We start from the raw sequence: 12,739 nt of genomic DNA, 5'->3' as shown, positions 1-12,739 counted from the left end.
CCGGCACAACGTTTTGGAGAAGTATGATGAGACGCAATGTCGCGGATACGCCACATGCAATATTGTATGCTACTACCAAGTTTTTCAAGTCTGCATCATCTACAGCCCTGTTGCATTCTGCAACACTTGGGCGTTTGGGTTCTGCAAGGACAAGAGATACTGAGGCATAAGTGGCAGTGCAGCTCCTTTTGGGATGCATGCACAACTACACGAGCAACTCACCTCATCAGTGTCAACTATTGTTCCTTGGTTATTGGCGTTGTGGTTTGTAAGAGTCCTAATATGTTCCTCCCTTTATTTCCAGCTATCATGTATCAGGGGCTGAACCAACTATTTAATTACTTCATTGTCGGTCATCATGGTACTTGTTTAACTAAAACTGCCCCGTCGGATACAAATGTATGTGTCGTGTGATTATAAAATGGTTCGACCGCTGCAACAAATGTATGTGTCTGTCATCAGGGGCTTAAATTTGGATGTAATTTTTCGAGTAGATGATTTTTCATATAAAAAACTTTTTCATCCGAGTTCGTATGCAAAAGTTATGCCCATTTTACAAATTTCCAGAGAGATTTTGTAAATAAAGTTGAAATTCATATTTGTAAATTTTTTCCCAACAACTAGACCACATATCACATGGGAAACTTATTTTCTTTTATTTTTTTGACATTTTCATAATTTTCTTTTATTTTTTAAAACTAAAAAAGCGATCCACGAGGGGGGGGGGTGCATTCAGTGTTGGGGCAAGTTAGTAATGGCGCACCGTGGGGTGGTGCGCCACTACTAGTTAAAACTAGTAATGGCGCACCGAGACATGGTGCGCCATTAGTAACAAATATTTTTTTAATTTTTTTTACTTTTTTTTTCAAAACTACTAATGGCGCACGGCGGATGTGGTGCGCCATTACTATGTCAACTACTAATGGCGCACGGCGGACATGGTGCGCCATTAGTAACAAATTTTTTTTAATGTTTTTTTTCAAAACTACTAATGGCGCACCACATACCAGGTGCGCCATTAGTAATATATTAGTAATGGCGCACCGAGACATGGTGCGCCATTAGAATATAGTAATGGCGCACCACATGACAGGTGCGCCATTAGTGGCCATTCCATCTATAGTCCTTTTTGTAGTAGTGTATCCTCATCAAACATATCGCATGCCTCATTCTACCTTTGAAAACTGAAATTTTATCCAGGTACGATAGATCGGTGGGAAGTCATTCATTTGCCTTAGAAACCCGCAATTCCCAGATAGAAAATCCTATTTCTCGCTCCTCTAGTTTCTTAAACCAGCGCTGTTTCTTTTTCCAGCAGGGATACTCCCAAAAAAGGGCTTCCATTCAAAGTTGAAAGAAAGAGACCGGTTAGTTCTCCCTCTTTGCCTAGCGATTAAGTAGATTGTAGGTCCCCTCCCAGGCCTCGCAACCAAGAGTCATTTGTCGAAAGTTGACCAGGAAGACAATAACTACCGATGCTGGAATAGATAGATGAAACTCTAAAATGTTTCACCTTCTTCAATGGTCATTCTTATTTTCATGAAGTTGAAGTTGTGTTCGCACATGTAAGCTTCATCAGGTTTGTGGACATCACAACCCCCATTCTCCTGTATCTCTTCAACATGCAAGCACTTCGTTAGGGCCGTTGTTTTTTTTGGAAGTGGGTTCACTGTTTACACCTCCATGGAATCTGGCTAGCTCAAAGAGTCCCTAGATGACCTCGAGTTGCTCCTGGCACCTTTCTAGGCATGATCTATGGTTTTCTCCTCATTCCTAGTGATGTCATAAATGATTGGGACCGTTCACCTAGAAAGGAAAATCATTGAAGGGTAGTCAGGAAGGAGTTGGCCGTTTCCAAACTTCCATTACCAGAGTGGTTTTTTTTACAGCAGGGGATGTTCCACTTACATTGCACCCATGATAATCACTAAAATCGAAAAAATAGCTAAATAATTTGAATTTGCGGGCTCGGCTGCGACCAATTGTTTAGGGTGCCTATTTGATGGCCAAATGACATCAGAGGAGCTCTTTACATATAAACATATCAAATTTTGTCCTCAAAGTTATGTACGCATAGTTTGAGCAGAAGTTGTATTTTGTATATATGAAGCTCATTTGATAATATTTGGTCACCAAACTATGCAAGCACCTGAAACACTTGTTCAATAATGCCCCAAAGTTTTTTCTATTTGTTATGATTTTACTCTTCAGCGTGGGTAAATTGCACTTCGGTATAGCCACAACTTTTCCTTCCCATCCCGCATCTCTGATGGTAGCAAGCTCGAGGTACCGGTCAGGAGTTTTTAGCTGGAAGGATGTGGCGATCGTGACTCCAAGGTCATATCTATCCAGGGGTACTATTCTGGGGACGAAGCCATTAGAGTTGCTTATGACCGTGATCCTTTTGACCAGTTATCACAATGCCGAAACTTTGCTACATTAATATACATGAATTTGTATGACAATGGGAAGTAACATCAAATTATGAAAATGATACAGGGAGACAATCTTCCCCTTTCGGCCCCCACGATGCGAATAACAACCTTACTCCTACTTGTCTAGAATTATATGTATCAACAGGTATAGTGTGTGTGAGGGGGGGAGGGGGATCCTGCCAGCCTTGTACACTAGGTTTCTAGCACATTTGGTGACCAGTCTTGACCAGATGTGCAAGTTCAGATCTAGTCTAGGCCTGAAGCTAGGGCTTCCATTCAGTCATCTTGGCCCTCCAAGCAGAAGTTGTCACCTCTTGTTCAGGTGCTAATGTATTTATAAGTGCCTTGGGGTCAGATGGACGCCTTCCTTTCCTAGCTTCCCGTTCGTGAAAAGCTTGATAATTCCACTGTCATGACATGTCCTCCCTCCTTTAAAGGAGTTCCTGGGGTACCCGTCATCCTAATTTCACTGCTAGGAGTGACCCTCCGTGGGAGTGGGTTTGACATTCGCGAAAGTTTCCTTCAGGCTTACACGGCTAGGCATGGGCCCGATCCACCTTTTTCATACAACATATGACCTACCCGTATACTACACCTTCACCCATCGTGAGTAAACAACCCCTTGGTTGCCCGCTCCACCTAGATACGTGCTGCCAAAAGCAACTCCCGATGTTCTTGTAGCTGAAGTGATGACCAGATCTGAACCTGGTGGATAGTTGAGCAGATAACTTGGAGAGGAGAATGTATCTTCTTTCTTCAAATTTTGCATTCGTTATATATTTCTCTCAAATTTTGCTAAAACTAATTTTTTTAATACACATGAAGTTTCCATGTAACAATTTTCGTAAAACATCATCTACACAACTAATGAATCAACTGGGATGCAACATGCATATATCTAATTAGCTCGTGGTAATTGTTTAAATATGTTAAGTTGAATCAATGAGAAATAAAAAACAAAATAAGAAATTAATTATAAAATATTTCAATATTAATTAATGTGGATGAAAGGCATAATGTAACCATGACTCCCTGACAGGTAGGTAGAACAAACGGCAGGGTTGATTTTATATCCGTGTATTGCTTCCAATAATTTACCCGTCGGCAAACAAAAAGAACAATGATAGATCAGACTATGTGCTTTTGGTTAGCAGCATAAGCGAAACACAGTTGAAGAACTGTAATGATGGTATGCCATGAGACGCTTTCCTAGGTGAGTAATTTATTATCTCGAGATGCCCTTTACACACTTACCTAAGTTGACAACTAACTCTATAATGCCATTAAGACATGAACACTATTGTTTTGTACTATTTTCGACTTAATAATGAATCTTGGTGCCATGGTGGTAGTATATTTTAGACTCGGATCATGGCATACACAAGGATCATCTATCGATTATTAATTAATTGCTAAAGTATTTGGTGGCAATATATGGACCTAGCTGGCTTGATATTTGCTACATGCAGGGGAGTACAACAACATCAATTGTATCATGCATGATGAGAATGAGCTGACACAAACTTGTATTATCATGCGTCTACTTTTGAAATATACATAAAAAGGAAGTAAAACTTGTAGGAAAAAATATTGGCTGGTCAAATAATTTCATTCTTCTGGAATGTGTGACCATATTAATAATGAAGTACTTGATTAGACTAACGCTTCTACTGAGCCCTCTCAGGTAAATGCCATGATGGTGTTGCATCTACCCTTATATGCTTATGTGTGGAACACATGCTCTGCTTTTGGATTTATCTCTAGAAAAAATTCACTATTCAAGTAATCGTCAGAGTTTTCCCCGGGTTTAAAGTTTATACTGAAATTTGTAATTTTTATTAGCAGTATAAGGGTCGGTAAAATGCCATTCAAGATATGTATTGACGGTAACGCGCAAGGCGCTGTCATAGGTGTGTAATTTATGACCTTAAGATCCTCTATGCGCTCGTGGTTGTTTGGTTAAATAAAATTAGCCATGAGTTTATGGAAAATTAGTTGTTACCTGGTTTTTAGTAAAATCCGTTTTGCTAGCAGTTTTGTGAATAATCAGTATAGGAAAAATAGTGTTTGGGATTAGGAAACTGTAAAGAGGGACATGCGATTTACTTGTTTGGATAAAATTCCATATTTCTCTCTCTGCGAGTTGTGGAAGGAGGATGGCAAGAAAATAGTTTGGGGCGTGAGGAAGTTAGTTAGGATCCCGTATTGCTAAATCACGTTTTTGGAAAAAAAATAGTAGTTTCTCTACAAATGTGAAATCCTGAGGTTACTTGAAAAAGTGTCTTCATATACATGGGTTAGTTACAATAGCCAAGAAAGATTCTATTCGGTTAGACAGTTTTTCAAGTTTATAGGAATTGTGTTTTGTATATACTATCTATCCTATCAACCCTAGCTAAGTTGTGAACTCTATAACGCCATCAATACTTCAACGTACTACAGTTCTGTCTTGTTTGGACTCCCGACTGAATCATGGTAGTTGTACATTTTGTACTCAGTGCATGTCACACACACCATGATTATCTACTGATTGTTAAGTGCTAGGTATGTGTTGGCAAGATATCCAACTAGTTGGCTTGATATTGGGTAGATGCATGGGAGTACACCAAAGTCAACTATATATCATGATGGGATCAAGCTTACATAAACAGGTATTATCATGCATGTTCGTATGATAGTCCAGTATCAGCTCTGAGATCATGAATGGCAAACTGGAGGGGTTAATTTATGAGTGCGTGTGCTTATAAATAGGGTCTCTAGCTAGCTAGTAATCACATCAACACAACCACGAGAGAACACTTCCATTTTTCTAGAAAGAACTTTGAGCCGCAACATCCGCCTTCCGATCTTGCAATGGCTTCCAGCTCCGTGCTTAAGATGGCCGCCGTTTTCATGCTGGCCCTATTCGCCGGCCAGGCGCTGATGGCTACGCCAGCGATGGCAGAAGGACTAGGTAACCGACACAACCTTTTGGAGAAGTATGATGAGACGCAATGTCGCGGATACGCCACATGCAATATTGTATGCTTCTACCAAGTTTTTCAAGTCTGCATCATCTACAGCCCTGTTGCATTCTGCAACACTTGGGCGTTTGGGTTCTGCAAGGACAAGAGATACTGAGGCATAAATAGCAGTGCAGCTCCTTTTGGGATGCATGCACAACTACATGAGCAACTCACCTCATTAGTGTCAACTATTATTGTTCCTTGGTTATTGGCGTTGTGCGTTGTAAGAGTCCCAATATGTTCCTCCCTTTATTTCCAACTATCATGTATCCGTTGCTTAACCAACTATTTAATTCCTTCATTGTCTGTCATCATGGTACTTGTTCAACTAAAAATTCCCCGTCGGATACAAATGTATGTGTCGTGTGATTATAAAATGGTTCCGCCCCTGCAACATTTTTCAATCCATGATGGCCATATAAGCATGCTCTTCCCACCCTTACCCATGAATCTTTTTTCATGAATGACCATTCTTTTGACAGATTTGGCATGTGGTTCGACAAAATGCCATAAAAATAAAGGATGCAAAAATATAATAACGGAGCTTGAAACTGAATTGGCACTAACCTTGTAAATACTTTTCGTAGTGGACAAGACAAATACTACATAGGCCATCGCCACACCCAGTTTCGCACGATCATCGCAGATGATGCGATGTTTGACAACATATACATTCTAAACGGACACTCAGGGCCCATAGGGTGACTAGCGTTGCTTCTGTGTTAATCCGGGCCCATAGGGTACAATTTCTTCTTCTGTGAGTCCCTATCATGAGGAACCCACTTCAACTGCCGTGGTTGCGTTGGCTTTCAGGGACCGAATACATCGAGTCGGGGTTTTCGAGCGTTGTCTCCTTATTTACCTTGAGTACCCCAAACCCATTGAGGTCGCTTGCCGACGCTCTCTAGGAGTCGTCCAGGTTCTTGGGTCATCCTTCTTCTGGCTAGAGTCGCTTTGGCATCGATCCTTTGGACATTTGCTTCAATCCCCCAAGAACGTCTTTCACTGCCCCTACCACAGATGCTACCGAAAAGAGTTCCGGCATTGAGCAAGTATTTTCTTGGACTATCCTTATCAAACATCTCTCATGCCTCATTGTACCTTTGAAAACTGAAATTATATCCAGGTACGATAGATCTGTGGGAAGTCATTCCTTTGCCTCAGAAATCCGCAATTCCCTGATCAAAAATCCTATTTCCCGCTCCTCTAGTTTCTTAAACCAGCACTGTTTCCTTTTCCAGCAGGGATACTCCCGAAAAACGGGCTTCCATTCAAAGTGGAAAGAAAGAGACCGGTCCGTTCTCCCTCTTTGCCGAGCGGTTGAGTAGATTGTAGGGCCCCTCCCAGGCCTCGCAACCAAGACTCACTTGTCGAAAGTTGACCAGGAAGACAATAACTATCGAGGCTGGAATAGATAGATGAAACTCTAAAATGTTTCACCTTCTTCTATGGTCATTCTTATTTGCATGAAGCTCTCACATGTAAGCTTCGTCAGGCTTGTGGACATCACAACGCCCATTCAAATGTATCTCTTCAACATGCAAGCACTTTGTTAGGGCCGGTGGTTTTTTGGAAGTGGGTTCACTATTTACGCCTCCATGGAATCTGGCTAGCTTGAAGGATGACCTCGAGTTTCTCCTGGCACCCCGCTAGGCATGATCTATGGTTTTCTCCTCATTCCCAGTGATGTCATAAGTGATTGGGACCGTTCACCTAGAACGGAAAATCATTGAAGGGGACTGATGAAGAAGTTGGGCGTTTCCTAAATTCCATTGCGAGAGTGGTTTTTTTACACCAGGGGGCGTTCCACCTACATTGCACCCATGATAATCACTAAATTCAACAAAAAATAGCTAAATAATTTGAATTTGCAGGCTCGGCTATGACCAATTGTTTAGGGTGCTTATTTGGTGGCCAAATGACATCCGAGGAGCTCTTTACATAAAAAATATATCAAATTTTGTCCTGAAAGTTATGTACGCATAGTTTGAGCAGAAGTTGTATTTTGTATATATGAAGCTCATTTGATACTATTTGGTCACCAAACTATGCAAGCACCTAAAACACTTGTTCAATAATGCCCCAAAGTTTTTTTATTTGTTATGATTTACTCTTCAGCGTGGGTAAATTGCACTTTGGTGTAGCCACAACTTTTCATTCCCATCCGTATATCTGATGGTACCAATCTCGAGGTACCGGTCGGGAGTTTTTAGCTAGATGGACGTGTCGATCGTGACAACAAGGTCAAATTGATGCAGGGGTACTATCCTAGGGACGATGCCATTAGGAGTTGCTTTTGACGATGATCCTTTTGACCGAGTATCGCAATACACAAACATTGCTACATTAACATACATGAATTTGTATGACAGTGGGAAGTAACATCAAATTATGAAAATGACACAGGGAGACAATCTTCCCCTTTCGGCCCCCATGATGCGAATAACAACCTTACTCCTACTTGTCTAGAATTATATGTACCAACAGGTACAGTGTGTGTGACAGGGGGGGGGGGGATCCAGCGAGCCTTGTGCACTAAGTTTCTAGCACATTTGGTGACTAGTCTTGACTAGATGTCCAAGTTCAGATCTAGTTTATGCTTGAAGCTAGGGCTTCCATTCAGTCATCTTGGCCCTCCAAGCCGAAGTTATCATCTCTTGTTCATGGCGCTAATGTATTTATAAATGGTCTAGGGTCAGTTGGGCGCCTTGCTTTCCTAGCCTCGCGTTCATGAAAAGCTTGATAATTTCACTATCATGACATGTCCTCCCTCCTTCCAAGGAGTTACGGAGGTTACCCGTCGTCCTAATTGCACTCCTAGGAGTGACTCTCCATTGGAGTGGGTTTGACATTCGCGAAAGTTTCCTTCAAGCTTACGCGACATAGCATGGGCCCGATCCACCTTTTGCCTACAACATATGACCTGCCCGGACACTACATCTTCACCCATGGTGAGTAAACAACTCCTTGGTTGGCCACTCCACCTAGATACGTGTCGCCAAAAGCAACTCCCGATGATCCTGTAGTTGAAGTGACGACCAGATCTGAACCCCGTGGATACTTGAACATATAACTTGGAGAGGAGAATATATCTTCTTTCATCAAATATCACTTTATTTCTACATAACTACATTGACTATCAAATTTTGCATTCGTTATATATTTATCTCAAATTTTGCTAAAACCAAAATATTTTTTAATACACATGAAATTTCCATGTAACAATTTGCGTAAAAGATCATCTACACAACTAATGAATCAACTGGGATGCAACATGCATATATCTAATTAGCTCATGGTAATTGTTTAAATATGTCAAGTTGAATCAATGATAATAAAAACAAAATAAGAAATTAATTATAAAATATTTCAATATTAATTAATGTGGATGACAGGCATAATGTAACCATGACTCCTTGATAGGTAGGTAGAACAAAGGCAGGGTTGATTTTATATACGTGTGTTGCTTCCGATAATTTACCTGTCGGCAAACAGAAAGAACAATGATAGATCAAACTATGTGCTTTTGGTTATCAGTAGGCAAACAGAAAGAACAATGATAGATCAAACTATGTGCTTTTGGTTATCAGCATACGCGAAACACAATTGAAGAAATGTAATGATGGTACGCCATGAGACGCTTTCCTAGGTGAGTAATTTATGATCTTGAGATGCCCTTTACACACTTACGTAAGTTGACAACTAACTCTATAATGCCATTAAGACTTGAACACTATTGTTGTGTACTATTTTTGACTTAATAATGAATCATTGTGCCATGGTGGTAGTATATTTTAGACTCGGATCATGTCATGCACAATGATCATCTATCGATTTTTAATTAAGTGCTAAAGTATGTGGTGGCAATATATGGAACTAGCTGCTAGAGATTCGCGACATGCAAGGGAGTACTACAACATCAATTATTTCATGCATGATAAGATTGAGCTTACACAATCTCGTATTATCATGCGTCTACTTTTGAAATATACATAAAAAAGGAAGTAAAACTTGTAGGAAAAATTATTGGCTGGTCAAATAATTTCATTCTTCTGGAATGTATGACCATATTAACACTACTAGGGAAAAGCCTAGCAGTTGCGCGGGTTTTTGGCCTACCCGTAGCGCGGGTGGCAGCGCAACTAGTAAGGCGCTACAGCTAAAGGTTTGTAGTAGTGTGGGTTTACCCGCGCTACTGTTATATCCACTTAGTAGTAGTGCTTCCTGGAAAGGGCGCTACTGGTAATTACTAGTAGCGCTTCTCGCAGCCCGCGCTACTACTATTATTCTGTTTTATATTTCTTTTTTATTTCATGTTGTATTCATACACCTCTATACAAGTGTTCATACAAAGCAATTTAGAGATTGTTTTTACATCATAATGAGTTATTATATCACTGGGTGAAAGAACCGTGGACTAGTTTCAAGTGGATGGACATCCACTTGATATTAATCCGCGGTTCTTTCACCCAATGACATAATAAATATTGTCATAATCATATCATTAATAACTTATCATCCTAACACATCATTGTCATTTAACACCTCCTCATGATCATCATTTTCATCAATGAGACATCATATAGCAAGTTGGTCACTAGTCATAATCACAACTCCTCCTCCTCATCATCAACTCTAACACACCGTACCACATAATAACACATTGTACCTAGGACCTACTTCTCTCTCATAGGACCTACTACCTTCTCTTAGGTAAAATAGCATAAAACAAGATAGGCCTTGACTCTCCATTATGGAGAATGGAGATTATCTTGTCTCCAATTATTGCCCTTCACAAAATGTTGCTTCCAAGTAGCGCCCTACGATTGACCATACATTTTCTCCGTTCTTTGATTGTCATGTCTTCATTGGTTTTAGAAATTCGATATGGACAGGAGTGATTCGTAGGATGACCTGGCCGTATGTTCAAAACATCAAGGAGACCTTTCTGAAACAACAGATGAGGCACAGAATCCTTCGGGATTTTCTGTTGAAAAACATAGTACCCCCACCGATTTGGGGCGGTTCTTTCGGTTCAGGGGTACCACGGGCATTTCGCGTGTCGGGATTTCACAGGAGTTGGGAGTTTTCGCGCGCGTTGTAATTTCGGAATAGCAAGACGCGGGTTGACATGAAGGGAGTTGTCGGAGCACAACGAGACAAGTATATATCTTAAATATTTCGGACTAACAAGACGCGGGTTGAAATTTCCGGACAAGCCTTGTACCGTACCAAATCAATGCACATTACAAATGTCATTTAAAAACTTTGAATTCATGTTATGTTCAATTAAAATAGTTTGCTACGTGTATAATGCATGAAACCTACTACTCAAATGAACGTTTTAGTGCATTCCAAACGTATATACTACCGCTTCAATATGAACTAAATTTAAATTCGTTTCTCTATTTGAATAAGATCTACAGTAATGATTGTTGTGAAGTCAAAGCATTTGAATTCGTTTCTCTGTTTTAATAAGATCTACAATCATCATTATTGTCAAGTTAAACCATCATTTGTGTATTATCTTCACATCACACCACATGATTAGTCTCGAGTTACATATGAACTATGTGTACTATATGAACTCGAACTCGATTTTTTGAATCCACTTTATGTTGATTTCAAATCACATTACAGTTCTAGCTCTAGCTAGATCTTCATAATCTAAACCATGTCTCATATGTATAATGTGTTTATCACATTATGTATGGTGCTCCGCCCCTACGCCTACAAGTATTTAGATGTGAGTTGCAAACACCACACATTACCACAAATTCAAATAAAATGTGAGAATGTTCGATATATAGTATTGTTTAGATTGTTCGATATTTAGTTGTAAGCTGCAAACGCCACACATTATCACAAATTCAAATAAAATGTGAGATTGTTTAATGTATAGTATGATTTAGATTGTTCGACATCTAGCTGTGAGTTGCAAACGCCATGCATTATCACATTATGGTATAACATGTGCACAACGCGTGTATCACCGCTATATTCATGCATCCATAGGTTTAAAACACTATGATATCCTATTCAAATATATGAATCCGCTTTCATATCAAATTATGATCTTTGTTAGTCTCTTACACCCACACAATCCTCTAACATTTGTAGCTACCACTAACTTTCTCTCGTGCATGCACACACCCTCCTCACCCTCCCCCTCCCTCGGCATTCTATCCACCGGGCACATTCATTTTTTTCTTTAGCTCGTTCTCCCAGAGTCTCCACAACTCCCTTCCGACACACACTGATCGATAAACCTGTCCAGCGATGCCTTCCTACAAGATACACACGCACCTTCAATCTCCTCCTTTATGTGTCCTTGCCTCGTGTCTCTCATACGGTCACACACACGTGTAAACTCTCGCCCATCTTCTCATCAATCTCACAACCGCACACTCCTCCCCCTATCTAGCTAGTAGCTGGGCCTCTCGCACCACCTCCTAGCTCCATTCTCTCTGTCTACCCGTCTCACTTGGCCTTATTTGCCTCTAACAAATGGACATACACCGACCGATCTCCCGCTATACATATATCTAGCTGGGTCCTTACAACTCGTTTTTACCCATGCTCGATCGATCTACCTCATTAGTTATGTCTCTCCCTTCCTCCGACAAACAACAATTGATCTAACAATCTAGTTAGGTTTGCTTACCAAATACATGGTTCCCCTTCATCATCCATGGATGTGTCCCGACAGATCTATCATGCACAGGCACACACAGAAACACATTCCCACTCTTATTGATAACATGCAGTTCCACACTCAGTTTGTCTAGTAGGCCTCTCCCACCATCTTCAAGACGCAACTCCATCACACATCCAGCACTCTACCCCTCTCCCTCCCTCTCTATCTCCTCTCTCTCTCTCTCTCTCTCTGTCCCATCATATTTCCCGTCCTTCAGTTATGTATGGATGTCAACCGATCTTCCTCAAGACATAGCTGGGTCTCTCCTTCTCAGCACATATACGAGTCATTCTACCTCTATAGTTAGGCCTCTGCCTACCCCTCCCCCACCCCCTCCGCCCCCACATACCGATACATCGAGCGCTCTAGTCATGTCTCCCTGCCACACACAAACTTGACATGTTCCCTCTGATGTTCCGGTAGATCAGTCGCCCTATATATTTGACTTCCACACACACACACACACACACACAATTTTGTTGGCTCTCTTCATCGATCTCGCATCCACCCACTTGATCCTCTCTTCGACTCAATCGATATCTATGACGCCTCCCTCTCTTCTCGTGGATTGCCCGACCCTCTATATATGATATGGATAGGCC

This window comes from Triticum dicoccoides, chromosome 4A (assembly GCF_002162155.2).
Source record: "Triticum dicoccoides isolate Atlit2015 ecotype Zavitan chromosome 4A, WEW_v2.0, whole genome shotgun sequence".
In the NCBI taxonomy this organism is placed as follows: domain Eukaryota; kingdom Viridiplantae; phylum Streptophyta; class Magnoliopsida; order Poales; family Poaceae; genus Triticum; species Triticum dicoccoides.
The sequence above is the reverse complement of the archived record's forward strand: the minus strand, read 5'-3'. Positions refer to the sequence as shown.